Source organism: Cetorhinus maximus, chromosome 8, assembly GCF_964194155.1.
Source record: "Cetorhinus maximus chromosome 8, sCetMax3.hap1.1, whole genome shotgun sequence".
In the NCBI taxonomy this organism is placed as follows: domain Eukaryota; kingdom Metazoa; phylum Chordata; class Chondrichthyes; order Lamniformes; family Cetorhinidae; genus Cetorhinus; species Cetorhinus maximus.
Window position 1 is genome coordinate 56,530,379 of NC_135886.1, and position 17,152 is coordinate 56,547,530.

A 17,152-nucleotide genomic window follows, 5' to 3' on the forward strand; every position below is an offset into this window, starting at 1 on the left:
CATTCGTTGCTCCCAATGCGGTCTCCTTTACATTGGAGAGACCAAACGCAAACCGGGCGACCGCTTTGCAGAACACCTGCAGTCTGTCCGCAAGAAAGACCCAAACCTCCCTGTCACTTGCCATTTTAACACTCCACCCTGTTCTCTTGCCCACATGTCTGTCCTTGGCTTGCTGCATTGTTCCAGTGAAGCCCAACGCAAACTGGAGGAACAGCACCTCATCTTCCGACTAGGCACTTTACAGCCTTCCGGGCTGAATATTGAATTCAACAACTTTAGATCTTAAACTCCCTCCCCCCATCCCCACCCTGTTTCTTCCCCCTCCCTTTTATTTTTTTCAATAATTTATATAGATTTTTCTTTTCCCACCTATTTCCATTATTTTAAAATCTACAACTAATACCTTGTCAGTCTTTCCACCCCACCCCCACTAGAGCTGTACCTTGAGTGTCCTGCCATCCATTCTTAATCAGAACTTTTCTTAGATAATATCACCACCTTCAACACCTCTTTGATCCTTTTGTCTGTGACATCTTTTGATTATCTGCTCCTATCACTGCTTGCTTGTCCCTACAACCACCCCACCCTCAACTTCTCTCCCCCCACCCCCCATCTTAAACCAGCTTATATTTCACCCCTCTCCTAACTACACTCAGTTCTGTTGAAGGGTCATGTGGACTCGAAACGTCAACTCTTTTCTTCTCCACCGATGCTGCCAGACCTGCTGAGTTTTTCCAGGCACTTCTGTTTTTGTTTCACCGTTTGTACTGACTGACAGTGCTCTTCCATTGACTGACTGTATGACTAACAGTGTACTATCATTGCCTGACTGTCTGCACTGACTGACACTGGAGCACTACTGGCTGGGTGTTTGTACTGACTGACAGTGCAAGACCAATGACTGACTGTTTCTAAAGAGTGACAGTGCTGTACCACTGACTGAATGCACTGGCTGATGGTGCCACTGATTGATTGTTCTGACTGACAGTGCACTACCACTGACTAGCTGTTTGTACTGAATGAAGTGCACTAACACTGGCTGTTGTTCCTCTCTGCAGATACTGCCGGACCTGATGAGTTTTTCCAGGTATTTTTGTTTTTGTTTTGGATTTCCAGCATCTGCAGTTTTTTTGCGTTTAACTGGCTGTTGTTTGTACTGGCTTACAATGCACGGCCAATTACTGACTATTTGCACTGACTAGCAGTGCATTACCACTGACTGAATGAATGACTGACAGTGCACTGCCACTGAATAAATATTTGCACTGACTGACCGAGTAATACTACTGGCTGAGTGTTTATACTGGCTGGAAGTGCATGATCACTGACTCACTGTCATGTATATGTTCAGGTGACTGATTGTGATGCATGGACATTTTTTCCCGTATTTTCAAATCTTTATTTAATTGTCTTGAAGTCTTCAGCTCCCTGAGGCAGTTCTCTGCCTCCAGGGACATTTCATTCAGTGCTTGCCCATGCCCACACTTACGTCAGTGCCCATCTTCCTCCACCCTGGCAACGCTGAGCATTTTGGCACTGTTAGTTGGCCAGCCAGTGTGACCTCATGGTCGGGGGCTGATCGCAGGTGGCGGTCCATTCCCTGTCTGCTCCCTGGCCTGCTGATCACCCCCGCATGCAGACCTAAAAATCCTGCCCCACCATTCAGTCACAAGCTTCCAGTCACCTGTTATTTTATTCCTTCTCTTTGCTTTCATGCTGACCTCTCTGTCCTCGGTCTCCTGCATTGTTCTAATGAAGCTCACCATAAGCTTGAAGAACAACACATCATCTCTCATTTGGACACTTCCCAGCCTTCCAGCCTCAACACTGAGTTCAACAATTTTAGGTCATAACCTTTGTGGCCATTTTGTTTCCTTTTTCTTTGCTGGATTTGGATTCTTTCTCGTTTTTCTCTTATTTCCTTTGCTTTTTAGCTGCAGTTAGTCAGGATCCTGCCATTCACGCCTCATTGAAACACATCTTTTGTTTTTTTCCTTTGTCCCATTTCCACTCTCTTTGGTCTTGAAACATGAAACTTTTTGTCATTTAATCTCTCCTGCCCTCGGCCCTATCGCAGACTTTCCCTTCTGTTCTTTTTCCCATCCTCCCTCCCAAAATGTAAACTTTCCCAGTTCTGATGAAAGATCACAGATTTGAAATGTTGGGCTGAATTTTCCCAGTCGGGTGGAGGTGGGGGTTGGAGGGAGGGCGGGAGAATAGCGACAGCCAATTCAGGGCAGCTCCCCGTTGGATTTCCTCTGCTGGGGAGCCTGGAAAAGAAGATCATAAGAAATAAGAGTGGGAGTAGGCCATTCAGCCCATTGAGGCTGTTCTGCCTTTCAATAAGATGGTGGCTGATCTGATTGTGGCCTTAACTGCACTTTCCTATCTGTCTCCCATAACTCTTGATCCCCTTGTAAAACTAAGATCTGCCTAACTCAGCCTTGAATATATTCAATGACCGAGCCTCCGCTATTCTCTGGAGTAGAGAGTTCCACAGATTCTGAAAGAAATTCCTCTTCGTCTCCATCTTAAATGGGAGGCCCTTATTTTGAAAATGTGCCCCCAGTCACAGATTGCCCTATGTCTAACATTAGATGTGACTGGGCTATTGAGGAGCTTTTGCTGAGCAATCCTCAGTGTGCGAAGACTTACAATAACAACCACTTTAAGGTTATCAGTCAGGCTCACTTACACTTGCTAGAAGGTAGACATATTCATGTGCAGGGACCTGTCCTCTGCAGGCAAAGGAATATGTCCAGGCATTGCAACTTTTTTGAATAAACAAAAGTATGGGGGACAATAGCTTCCTGGTGCACTTGCTATGGCAACGTCTCAACTAATCAGAGGTGACTTGCCAACCAATCAGCAGCCTTTTCTCATGCAGTATAAATTCTTGTTCCCTTTGAAATGTGGCATTCTTGCATCTGTCCTGATGAGTGCAGGTCGAAAAGCTTTGGCAGCATGTCCCTTTTTTCAGCAACACTCAAGTTCTGTATTGCCAAGCAACTATAGATCATAAATAGTTGAAGCCCCAGCACTGATCCCTGTGACACTCCACTAGTTACAGTTCACCAACCTGAAAATGATCTATTTATCCCTATTTTTTGTTTCCTGTTTGGTAGCCAATCCTCTATCCATGCTAATATATCACCCCAACACCGTGAGCTCTTATTTTCTGTGGCACCTTCTCAAATGCCTTTTGGAAATCCAAATACACTACATCTACTGATTCCCCTTTATCCGCCCTGTTTGTTACATCCTCAAAGAACTCGAATAAATTAGACAAACATGGTTTCCTTTTCACAAAACCATGTTGACTCTGCCTGATTGTATTTTGATTTTCCAAATGTCCTGCTACTACCCCTTTAATAATGGATTCTAGCAATTTCCCAATGACAGATGTTAGACTAACTGGCCTATAGTTTCCTGCTTTTGGTCTCCCTCCTTTCTTGAATACAGGTGTTAAATTTGTGGTTTCCAAATCTGCTGGGACCTTTCCAGAATCCAGGGAATTTTGGAAGATCACAACCAATGCACCCACTATCTCTGCAGCCACTTCCTTTAAGACCCTAGGATGCAGACCTGCAGGTCCAGGGGACTTGTCAGCCTCCTTCCCTTTTACCACTTGACTTCTGATTCTCTTGCGATGCTTTCAGTGTCTTCTGTTGTGAAGACAAATATAAAATACTTCTTCAAATGGATCAGCTGTCTGCTCCACAGAGATGGCCAGCCAATTTGCATATCTAAGGTTCCAATTTTGGGTTATTTTTCACTCTCCTCAGCATTGTGCTAGCGTCGGACTGACTCTGCCATGTGCAGGAAGCACCAGCTCTATCTGAGGCAGGGTGGGAAGGCCATCAGAGCCCGAAGCTTCATTTCCCCATGAGGGGGCCACCGACAGCAAAGCTCATACCCATGGCTCAACTGATCTACTGGAGGGCTTTCCCTTTGGTTCTAAGTGGCCTACTGGCTTGGTCCATGTGCATTAGTTTACCCTTCCGATGGAGCGTCCATGATGAGGGGGCCCTTGTGGACTCTGACCTGCCTCAACAGTGTCCACCTCTCCCTATGGGGCTGCTGAGGCTCCAGCATTGCCAGGTGTCTGATTGGACCGGCAGCATGCCATCCTTAATTGGACATCATGCGTGGATGTGGCCAAGTAGGAAGCTGCCTCTGGGAATATCGCTCCAGAGGACTGGCCCTGAGCAAGTGTGGGCTTGAGACCACCATTTGGTTTTGGCATGGGGGGGGATCCCAAATCACTTGTGACCCTGTGATAAAATCCTGTCCCTTAACTGCTTCTCTCCACTGTTGCTGCCAGATACGCTGAGAGTTTCTTACAGACCGATATGGTTTGAGTTTGTGTCAGATAAGTTTGGTGAGGATAGCTGTGACATCAACAGGAACAGTATATTGTCAGGGGGGGGGGTGGGGGTTGTGTAATGCAGGAGTGAGCAGGAGCGGATGAGAGAGAGGAGAGAGACTGATTGACTGATCTAGAGACTAAAGCAGCAAAGAGGAACACATGGTGATATGGAATGAAAGAAAGTGAGAGACATTGAGACTAAATAGAGCCAGTCAGCGACACAGAGAAGAGGAAGAGACACATGGAGATTACCAGAGAGTGAGCTGTCCGTGGAGTTAACATTCTGCTTCCTCCCTCTTGTTTCATTGCAGAGACCACATATTGAGCAGCCTTGTGACAGGAGGCGGTACCAGCTCAAAGCTGCAGCTGGTGCCCAGGTAAAGGGCTGTGCCCTCACCAGCCTGCGATGCTGAGGAGAGACCCTGTGCCCGCCTGTAACCCCGGAAAGCGGGTTGACAGCAGCTGAAGGATTGCACAAGGAAGCTTCCTTGGGAAGTGTGCGCGTCTCCCGGCCTGAATGTGGATTGCTGAGCCCAGAATCTGATTCCAACATCATTCTGCAGAGGGCGGATCCAGGGTTCCGGGGAATTGCTGATCGCTTCCCAAGGTCACTCTGTTCTAACCGAGGTAAACAAGTGTTTTGCTTTCTCCCCAGACAGGCAGGCGGCAGCTCCTATTCATAGCCTTTCTCCGGGAAGCTCGGAAGGGATGCAGTGGGATTGCACCTTCCAGAGTCCATCCTCAAAGCTAACTCTCCATCAAAGCGGAGGCAGGGAATTCCCCGTCCACCTGCATCCCTCTCCCCTTCACCCCTCTCGCCCCACCCCTCTCCCCGTCCACCTCCATCCCTCTCCCCATCACCCTCCCTCCACCCCTCTCCCTGTCCACCTCCACCCCTCTCCCCTTCACCCTCCCTCCATCCCTCTCTCCTTCACTCTCCCTCCACCCCTCTCCCCTTCACCCTCCCTCCACCCCTCTCCCCGTCCACCTCCATCCCTCTCCCCATCACCCTCCCCCCACCCCTCTCCCTGTCCACCTCCACCCCTCTCCCCGTCCACCTCCATCCCTCTCCCCATCACCCTCCCCCCACCCCTCTCCCTGTCCACCTCCACCCCTCTCCCCTTCACCCTCCCTCCATCCCTCTCTCCTTCACTCTCCCTCCACCCCTCTCCCCTTCACCCTCCCTCCATCCCTTTCCCCTTCACCCTCCCTCCACCCCTCTCCCCGTCCACCTCCATCCCTCTCCCCATCACCCTCCCCCCACCCCTCTCCCTGTCCACCTCCACCCCTCTCCCCTTCACCCTCCCTCCATCCCTCTCTCCTTCACTCTCCCTCCATCTATCTTATCTTTCCTCCGTCCATCCCTCTCTCCTTCACCTTCCCTCCACCCCTCTCTCCTTCACCTTCCTTCTATCCCTCTCTTGACCCTTCCTCCATCGCTCAATCCTTCACCCTCCCTCCATCCCTCTCTCCTCTCCTCCCTCCATCCCTACCCTTCACCCTGCCACTATTCCTCTCTCCACCCTCCCTCATCTCTCCTTCCTTCACTCCCCAACCCTCTTCTTCACCCTCGCTTCATCCCTCTCCCCTTCACCCGCCCCTATCTCTGACTCCTTACCCTTTCCCATTCCTTCCTTTCCTTTACCCTCCCCATCCCTCTCCTTCATCCTCTCTGCTTTCTATGACTGTCTCGTTTCCCTCCTGCAGCCTTCTCCAATCTCATCTTCTTCACCTTCCCCTATCCCTCTCTCATTCATCCTCCCTATATCCTTTTGTCCTGCACTGTCCCTGTGTTCTTTTCCAGCGAGCCGGTTGGTGAAGGTTAGAACTGGAGACAAGCTCTACACGTTATATTTATTCACAGAGTTACACATAACAAGCATACACTTTGTCAACGAGACAGCACGATGTAAATCAGTCTCTGTTTATAGAGGCATAAGTGAATTCTAGTTAACACCCACCACCTGCGTACAATCAAACACAATTGAAATACGATTAATAGATTTTCTTCTCTCTAAATAAAAATGAGCTCGTAGGCACAACCAAATTTTTAAAACAAATTTAATCAAAAGCTTCTAAACTCTGTACAAAGTATTACATTGTGAGACATCCCTACTTTAGGATCCCTAACAATTTCTTCATTCATATATTTCTTTTTGTAAAACAACCTGACAGTTGATGACTTTCATCCACCCATTTAATTTTAGAGATTTCCTTTCAACATTTGTTTCAAGCCAGCAAGGTCAATCCGTAACCTTTTCTCACTCATACTTTAGGTAGAGTATACATTACCCCACAATGAATGATTATCTACATAACATTCAATGCGTAAATTAACTTCATTACCCCCATTGTACAATGCCTTACTTAAATTATTTGATAAATAAATCCCATATCCACAGCTTCCAAAATAGCTAGTGTGCAAACAATTTGTATTTTTGAGCTTCCAGAGCTAAAGGACAACATTTCTCATTCTCACCCATCAGAAATATATATATATTTTTTCATTTTTTTCATGGGATGTGTGCGTCACTAGCTGGGCCAGCATTTATTGCCCATCACTAATTGCCCTTGAGAAGGTGGTGGTGAGCTGCCTTCTTGAACCGCTGCAGTCTATGTGGTGTAGGTACACCCACAATGCTGTTAGGAAAGGAGTTCCAGGATTTTGACCCAGCAACAGTGAACGAACGGTGATATATTTCCAAGTCAGGATGGTGAGTTACTTGGAGGAGAACTTTCAGGTGGTGGTGTTCCCATCTATCTACTGCCCTTGTCCTTCTAGGTGGTAGTGGCCATGGGTTTGGAAGGTGCTGTCGAAGGAGCCTTGGTGAATTCCTGCACTGCAGCTTGTAGGTGGTACACACTGCTGCTACTGTGTGTCTGTGGTGGAGGGAGTGAATGTTTGTGGAAGGGGTGTCAATCAAGTGGGCTGCTTTGTCCTGGATGGAGTTGAACTTGTTGAGTGTTGTGGAAGCTGCACTTATCCAGGCAAGTGGGGAGTATTCCATCACACTCCTCACTTGTGCCTTGTAGATGGTGGACAGGCTTTGGGGTGAGGTGATTTACTCGCCGCAGGATTCCTAGCCTCTGACCTGCTCTTGTGCTACAGTATTTATATGGCTAGTCCAGTTCAGTTTCTGGTCAATAGTAACTCCCAGGATGTTGATAGTGGGGGGTTCAGTAATGGTAATGCCATTGAACATCAAGGGGCGATGGTTGGATTCTCTCTTGTTAGAGATGCTCATTGCCTGACACTTGTGTGGTGTGACTGTTACTTGCCACATATTGGCCCAAGCCTGGATATTGTGCAGGTCTTGCTGCATTTGGACATGGACTGCCTCAGTATCTGAGGAATCGCGAATGGTGCTGAACATTGTGCAATCATCAGTGAACATCCCCACTTCTGACCTTATGTTAGAATTTATGGAAGGAAGTCATTGATGAAGCAGCTGAGGATGGTTGGGCCGAGGACAATACCCTGAGGAACTCCTGCAGTGATGTCCTGGAGCTGAGATGACTGATCTCCTCCAACAACCACAACCATCTTCCTTTGTGCTAGGTATGACTGCAACCAGCAGAGAGTTTTCTCCCTGATTCCCATTGACTCCAATTTTGCTAGGGCTCCTTGATGCCACACTTGGTCAAATGTTGCCTTGATGTCAAGGGCAGTCACTCTCACTTCACCTCGGGAGTTCAGCTCTTTTGTCTATGCTTGGGGAGGTGGTGGTGTAGTGGTGATATCACTTGAGTTAGTAATCCAGAAGCCTAGGCTAATGCTCTGGGGTCACAGGTTCAAATCCCACCATGGCAGCTTGTGGAATTTAAATTCAGATAGTTGTTTGGTTATACAGAACTTGAGTATTGTTGATAAAACAGACATGCTGTCCAAGTTTTTCCTCTTGCACTCATCAGGACAGATCACAAGAATACCAATCGAAAAGGGAACAATAACTTATACCACATGAGAAGAGAATGCTGATTGCTTGGAAAGTGGGCTCTGATTGGAAGAGGCATTTCCATTGAGAATGCAGCAGGGAACAGTTGGCTGCGAAGCTTTTGTCCAAATTCAAACCAGGCAGATCGACTATGATTGGTCAAGGCATTGCCCTGGGGAATGAATAAGGGAATGGCTGTCCCCCAACCTCTTGTTTAGTTGAAAAAGGCGTAATATATGGACATGCTCCTTCTGTCTGCGAAGGACAGGGCCCTGTTTGTGAATATATGTAACTTCTAGCATACGTAAATGTGTCATACTGTGAGCCTGACTGATCATCTTAAACTGGTTTTCAGTATAATTATTAGGATAATCAGGATTGTTTAGTAGAATCACATCCAATGTTGGACATTTGATTGAGTTTTGTAAACACAGGCTGGTTAGGTACAGTCAGTACTTTGTTTCAAACAGCCGAAGGGGCCCGCTGTTTGATACGATCCTCCAGTCATTGGGAGGTACAGCCTACATACCTGGCATCACACCGGCATTGAAATTCATTTGCCACATTACATTCACCATGGCAATGCCTCCACCAATCAGAAGCCAATTGCCAACGAATCAGCACTCTCTTCTCATGCAGTATAAGTTGTTGTTCCTTTTACTATTGGCATTCTTGTGAACTGTTCTGATGAGTACATGATGAAAAGCTTCGACAGCATGTATCTTTTCTCAGTAATTTAAATTCAATTAATAAATCTGGAATTAAAAGCTAGCCTCAGTAATGGTAACCATGAAACCATTGCCAGAGTTCCTAAAAACCTACCTGGTTCACTAATGTTCTTTAGGGAAGGAAATCTGTCGTCCTTACCCGGTCTGGCCTACATGTGATTTCAGACCCACAGCAATGTGGTTAACTCTTAAATGCCCTCTGAAATTGTAACAAACCACTACAGAAAAGTCAATATGGAATGAAACCAGCATCGATCCAGGCAATGACAATGGCAAACCCAACCCTGTCAATCCCGCAAAGTCCTCCTTACTAACATGTGAGGGCTTGTGCCAAAATTGGGAGAGCTGTCTCACAGACTAGTCAAGCAACAGCCTGACATTGTCTATAAGGTACGATTCTGTGAGTATGACTATGTCCCATACACCACCATTGCCTTCCCTGGATATGTCCTGTCCCACCAGCAGGACAGACCCAGCAGAGGTGGCGGCACAGTGGTATACAGTCAGGAGGGAATTGCCCTGGGAGTCCTCAACATCGACTCCGGACCCCATGAAGTTTCATGACATCAGGTCAAACATGGGCAAGGAAACCTCCTGCTGATTACCATGTACCACCCTTCTTCAGCTGATGAATCAGTGCTCCTCCATGTTGAACGCCACTTGGAGGAAGCACTGAGGGTGGCAAGGGTGCAGAATGTACGCTGGGTGGGGCACTTCAATGTCCTTCACCAAGATTGGCTCAGTATCACCGCTACTGACTGAGCTGGCCGAGTCCTAAAGGACATAGCTGCTAGACTGGGTCTGCAGCAGGTGATGAGGGAACCAACAAGAGGGAAAAACGTACTTGACCTCATCCTCACCAATATATCTGTCACAGATGCAACTGTCCATGTAAGTATTGGTGGGAGTGACCACTGCACAGTCCATGTGGAGACAAAGTTCCATCTTCTCATTGAGGATACCCTCCAAAGTGTTGTGTGGCACTACCACCGTGCTAAATAGGATCGATTTTGAACGCATCTAGCAACTCAAAACTAAGCATCCATGAGGCACTGTGGGCCATGAGCAGCAGCACAATTGTACTCAACCACAATCTGTAACCTCAGGGCCCAAAATATCCCTCACTCTACTATTACCATCAAGCCAGGGGATCACCCCTGGTTCAATGAAGAGTGCAGGAGTGCATGCCAGGAGCAGCACTGCTTTGTCATGTTTCGGGGTCTAGACTGGGTTCTTCAGGGCTTGTCTGTTCTCCCAAAGTAAGCTGCTTATGACTGTAGTTTGTTAAAATCAATACTCTTTATTTACAGCAACTATGTACATACTGGGAACTCTGCATGAGGTTGGAACTTCTCCTCCCTCCAGATCTCTCTTTCTCCTCAGTCATGCGATCTGACATCATTATTACATCAGTTGCTTCTGATGTTAACCCTTTACTCGACATCTCCCCTAAGTCTTTATTCCTAACATGCTTACATCCTCCTGTATCTCCCCCCAAAGTCTCAGACTTCACAAGGTTAGTTTCTGGAGGTGCATTGACCAATCTCCCTGATCTGGTTCTGATCGCTTTCTGAGGTCAAGGATAATCTGTACTTTCCCTTCTGTCAGTGTTCCTGTAGAACTTTGTCTGATTTCTTCTTTCTCTTCAGGATCTGAGTAGTAAGCCCAATTTTCTATTGGGTTTCTCTCCAAGGATATTATGGTGCTGCGGTTTCTCCTTATGATACCGTGGTCTGCCTCAATCCTGTATGATCTTGGTTGTGGAGTTCTCTCTGTTGTCCCTTCACTCTGTTGGTCTCATACCTATACTCTCTCACTGGGACTCAGTACTGGTAATCTCGTGCTCTGTGCCTGTGGTTAACATTACAAGCCTGTTTGTTTCTCTATTCTTCCTCATGCTGTTTTATCCTCCCATGGTTGTTTGTGGTGATATTAGGTTTAAGCTTCTGTGTCAGAGATGGAAGTTCTGTTCTCAATGTCCTTCCCATCAAATAGTGAGAAACCATTTTGTAGTGATGAGGTTCAGTAACTCAGACCTAGATCAAGGTCTTCATTCCTTTTCAGCGAATTTTTGATGGTTTGTACATCTCTCTCATTTGATTGAGGATAATGAGGTGAACTGGTTACGAGAATAAATCCCTCCTCCTTTGCAAAATTTTGGAATAACTCATTAGCAAAATTGTGGACCATTGCCTGATGCCACAATGTCCAAAATGCCATGTGTTGCATAAATTCCAAAAATAAATGAATAATAAATAAATAATACTAAATAAATAAATAAATGACTGCACATGACATTCGTTATCTCTAACGAACAAAGACTTGGTGAAGTCTTTGAAGAATATCAAGCCAAAGTGCTCTCAGTATAATATAGTATATTCTCTCATTAAAGTCTAATAAATCCTCAAGGACTGTGAGATGCTTGCGCTCCTCAAAGAATTGTCGTAGCACTGGATTACTGCAGATACATTCTGGCCATCCTTCCATACAGTATTCTCTTATCTGGAGACATTTGTCATCTTGCTGCTACGCTTGTTTTATTTCCTACAACATTTTAGTAGAAGCTGGTAAGTGCTGAGTAGTTATGGATGTATATGCTGAGTAGTTATGGATGTATGTGCTGAGTAGTTATGGATGTATATGCTTCCACTTCCTTGACAAAGTGTAAACCCCTTTGTTTGGTTCCTTCTGGCACAGTGTGTCTGCTTTTGTTTGCTACTTCTCTTGTACATACTCTGTTATGGAGTCACATCTCACTACTCTTAATCTGAACTGCTGGATTCTTGGTGGCATCTTCAGAATTTCTTTCATGTTCAGAGTGGCTTATGGTCAGTTTCAATTTTAAAACACAATTCCATCACAATCTGAGAATTTTTCACATGTGCACGTTGCTGCCAATCCTTCTTTCTGGATTGTGGCATATCTTTTTTCTGTTTCTGATAATGACCTTGAGGCTTGGTAAACTGGTCTATGTTTGCTGTAACTCTGCTTTGAAATGATACTGACCCCAGACCAGTAGACAATGTATCCGCTGCTACTATGTTCGGTAGTTCTGAGCTATAATGTGCCAAAATTTCAGAGAAGATTAAAAATTGCGGAATCCTTTTGAAGGCCTTTTGCTGGTTCACATTCCAGCACCATTGTTGACCCTGTCTCAACAGCTGTATCAGGGCTTGCTGGCCTCTGCCAAATTTGGTAGGAACTTGCCTACTTGGTTGACCATCCTGAGGAATCCTTGAAGCTCAGTTATGTTGCAGACGCGATTCTACATGGTAATCTTGAAACAATAATGACTGAATGGCATTATTAATGTGGTCAGCAGAGTGCATTCTTTGTCCACAGGCAACTGCCAAAACCTGTTGATTGCATCCAACCTGGTAAACGAAGTACTCTTGGCTAGTTTGGCAAGGCTCTCATCCACTGAGACCATTGGATGGATCTCACGTTCCACTGATTTGTTTAGCTGAGTTAAACCTACACAGATTCTTCGGGAGCTGTTTAGCTTTGGGACCGTCACCATTCCTGAGCACCATTTTGTTGGCATGGTGACCGATGAGATAACCCCTTGCTGCTGCAGCTTCTCAATTTCACCCTTGACTTTATCCAAGAGTGGGTGAGGGACCTTCCTCGGTGTAAAGACGCAAACTGGTTTAGCATCAGCTCTTAGGGTGATATAATACTCTGTCCTTAGTTTCTGTAGGCTTGTAAATAACTTTGGAAATTCATTCCTGAATGTACTGTTGTAGTTCTCATCAGTAACTGCCCACTTTACGGATTAATTTCCATTTTAAGTGTGCCTTTCTGCTTAGTAGAGAGCACTCTTGATTTTGAAGGAGAGAGAGGTTTGAAAATTTCCCCATCTTTAACCTTTAACTTTGCCATGAGTTGGCCTTTGACTTTCAATGTAGTCCCACCCAGACCCTGCAAAGTGATAGATGAGGGCTGCAATGTAACCTGTTTGAGCAATTTTACTTCATCTGATGAAACAGACACTCCTGCCCCTGTGTCTAATTTAAGCTGTATCGGGTGTCTAATGTTCCAGTATTTGTTTTCAGTATCGTTTACCTCCCCTAGGAAAGTTACTCCCTTTTCCTTCGTTCTTCCACTTCTTGGCTCTGCTTTAATATTTTCTCCTTTTTACAGGTTGTCAGTGTTTACAAACGGCAGACAGTTTTGAAGTGCCTAATTGTCCACAGCTGTGACACTCTGTCCCACTGTTGGACATCCTTCTTGTTTGTGCAGTGTGTTTCCGCCACAGTTAAGACATTTCAAGAGGGCGGTTGGCGTGCGTTCCCCTGTTTTGACAAGCTTAGGCTTTGGCGCACTCTCTCTCTCATGGTCTATAAACTGAATGGTCTCACTTGATCTTCTCCACAGGACTTCTCCTTCTCTGTGAACAAACACCCAATTTTGTTTTCTAAGCAGCTCAGTTTGCCTCACAAGTTGTCCTGCCTTGACTAGTGTTAAATCCTCTCTTCTCTGTAAGAGGTCTGATAAAAATAGCATATTGGAACTCTGCACGAGGTTGGAACTTCTCCTCCCTCCAGATGTTTTTCAATCATGTGATGTTACATCATCAAAACATTAGCATCAGGTGCTTCTGATGTTAACTCTTTACCAGGCATACCTAACAATGAAGTGTCAACCTGGTGAAACTATAACACAGGACTACTTGAGTGCGAAACAGCATAAGCAGCAAGTGATAGACAGAGCTAAGCGATCCTATAACCAACGGATCAGATCTAAGCTCTGCAGTCCTGCCACATCCAGTAGTGAATGGTGGTGGACAATTAAACAATCACTAGAGGAGGCGGCTCCACAAATATCCCCATCCTCAATGATGGAGGACCCCAGCACATCAGTGCAAAAGATAAGGCTGAAGCATTCACAACAATATTCAGCCAGAAGTGCCGAGTGGATGATCTGTCTCCGCCTCCTCCGGAGGTCCCCAGCATCACAGATGCCAGTCTTCAGTCAATTCAATTCACTCCACGTGATAGCAAGAAATGCTGAAGGCACTGGATACTGAAAAGGCTATGGGCCCTGACATCATTCCAGCAATAGTACTAGCCACGCCCCTAGCCAAGCTGTTCCAGTACAGCTACAACACTGGCATCTACCCGGCTATGTGGAAAATTGCCCAGGTATGTCCTGTACACAAAAAGCAGGACAAATCCAACCTGGCCAATTACCGCCCCATCACTCTTAATCATCAGCAAATTGATGGAAGGTGTCATTGACAGCGCTACTATGTGGCACTTACTCAGAATAACCTACTCGGTGATGTTCAGTTTGGGTTCCGCCAGGGCCACTCAGCTCTTGATCTCATTTCAACCTTGGTTCAAACATGGACAAAAGAGCTGAACTCAGCTCTTGACAGCAAGGCCGCATTTGACCAAGTGTGGTGTCAAGGAGCCCTAGCAAAACTGGAGTCAATGAGAATCAGGGGGAAAGCTCTCGGCTGGTTGGAGTTATACCCAGCACAAAGGAAGATGGTTGTTGTTGTTGGAGGTCAGTCATCACAGCTCTAGGACATCACTGCAGGAGTTCCACAGGGTAGTGTCCTAGGCCCAACCATCTTCAGCTGCTTCATCAATGACCTTCCTTCCATCATAAGGTCAGAAGTGGGGATGTTCGCTGATGATTGCACAATGATCAGCATCATTCATAGCTCCTCAGATACTGAAGCAGTCCATGTCCAAATGCAGCAGGACCTGGACAATATCCAGGCTTGGGCTGACAAGTGGCAAATTACATTCGCACCACACAAGTGTCAGGCAATAACCATCTCCAACAAGAGAGAATCTAACCGTCACCCCTTGACATTTAATGGCATCACCATTGCTGAATCCCCCATTATCAATATCCTGGGGTAAACTGAACTGGACCAGCCAGATAAATCCTGTGGCTACAAGCGCAGGACAGAGACTGGGAATCCTGTGGTGAGTAGCTCACCTTCTGATTCCCCAAACCCTGTCCACAATCTACAAGGCACAAGTCAGGAATGTGATGGAATACTCTCCACTTGCCTGGATGAGTGCAGCTCCCACAACACTGAAGAAGCTTGACACTGTCCAGGACAAAGCAGCCCGCTTGATTGGTACCACATCCACAAACATTCACTCCTTCCATCATTGATGCACAGTAGCAGCAGTGTGTACCATCTACAAGATGCACTGCTGAAACTCACCAAGGCTCCTTAGGCAGCACCTTCCAAACCCACAACCGCTACCACCTAGAAGGACAAGGGCAGCAGATAGATGGGAACACCATCACCTGGAAGTTCCCCTTCAAGCCATTCAAGCCACACACCATCCTGACTTGGAAATATATCACTGCTCCTTCACTGTCATTGGGTCAAAATCCTGGAACTCCCTCCCGAACAGCACTGTGGGTGTATGTACACCACATGGACTACAACGATTCCAGAAGGCAGCTCATCACCGTCCACTCAAGGGCAACTAGGGATGGGCAATAAATGCTGGCCTAGTCAGCGACGCCTGCATCCTGTAAATGAATTTTTAAAAAATTTATATCAAGGACTTGGATGAAGGGACCACATGTGTGGTTACTAAATTTGGTGATGACACAAAGATGGATCAAAGAGTAAGTTGTGAAGTGGATATAAGGAGTCTGCAAAAGGAAATGGATAGGTTAACTGAATGGGCAAAAATTTGGCAGATGGAGTATAATGTGAGAAAGTGTGAACTTGTCCACTTTGGCAGGAAGAATAGAAAAGCAGAATATTATTTAAATGGAGAGAGATTGCGGAACTCTGGGGTACAGAGGGAACTGGGTGTCCAGGTACATGAATCAGGAAAAGTTAGTATGCAGGTCCAATAAGGCATTAGGAAGGAAAATGGAATGTTGTCATTTATTGCAAGGGGAATGGGATATAGAAGTAGGGATGTTTTGCTGCAGTTGGATGGGGAGTTGATGAGACCACATCTGGAGTACAGTGTACAGTTTTGGTCTCATTATTTAAGAAAGGATATAAATATGGAAGAAGCGTGTGGTAATTATAGTTCTGATAAAAGTAGGACAGTAGCTTTAAGAATTATCCGGTGTTGTAAGATCACATGATCGGTGTAAACCAATGAGTTAGCGGTGCGGGGAACCTCGAGGAGAGAGTTCTTCTTTAGTTATAGAGTTTGATGCACGCGTGTAGTTGCTGCTGCTGTCTTGTAAATAAAGTTAAATGTGCCCACCAAGAAGTTTCCTGGAAAATCAACTCGATAACAAATTGGCAACAAGGATAAATCAGATCCAGTGCTGTCCCTCGCCCAGCGATTGTGAGTATCTAAGATAATTAAAAAGAAAGGAAGATATACTCATCTGAGATGCCACAATTTGACAGAATTGATCCCATTGAGCCAGCTACAGCTGACTGGTCTCAATATATAGAACAAGCCAACAAAATCACGGGGAAGGAAAAGAGGAGAGTGATTCTACTGAGTATTTGTGGGAGAGTTTAATTCGAAGCTTAACGGCTCCAGTGCCCCAGATTCGAAGACTTTCAGTGAAATAGTAGACCCCAAGCCCTCAGTCACAATGCAGAGGTTCAGATTCAATCCGTGGAATAGAGTCCCGGGGGAGACCATTGCTACCTACGTGGTGAAATTAAAACAACTAATGGAATATTGTCATTTTGGTGAAACCCTGAATGATATGCTCAGGGATCATTTGGTCTATGGTGTGCAAGAGGATGTTATTCAGCGAAGATTGCTGGCTGAAGTGGATCTTGATTTGAAGAAAGCGTTAGAAATAGCGCCTGCGATGGAAAGCACTGTAAGGGATTCACAAGCAATTCAAGGTGCGCAGAATTGCGCCGTTCTCCTAGTTGGACAGGAACGATCAGCCGAAAGTGGTGGGAAAAGCCGGGACTCCACCGCGAAGTGGGAAACAGCCCCCGCTAACTGAAAATTTAGAGGAAACAGCTTGGCAGCAAATTCGAAAACTAATCTTTATTGACGTGGAAGTGGGCACGTATTGAAACATTGCAAAGCGAGATTAAAACAATCTTCCAGGTAACAAAGTCCAATGAAGTCTATAGTGTGGAAGAACTAGAAACAACCAATTCTGTCATTTATTCATTATTTAACATGAAAGTTGGGAAGACA

At 45.8% G+C, this 17,152-nt stretch overlaps 1 protein-coding gene across 1 annotated transcript in view; it reads left to right on the plus strand.

Annotated features, from left to right (window-relative positions):
- Window positions 1–17,152, plus strand: part of LOC144683651 (potassium voltage-gated channel subfamily A member 2-like) — a 139,346-nt gene that overhangs the window by 57,619 nt on the left and 64,575 nt on the right. Inside the window, exon 2 of the mRNA XM_078546900.1 lies at window positions 4,681–4,996. The gene's annotated coding sequence lies outside the window, so the exon portion shown is untranslated. The remainder of the gene's footprint in view (window positions 1–4,680; window positions 4,997–17,152) is intronic.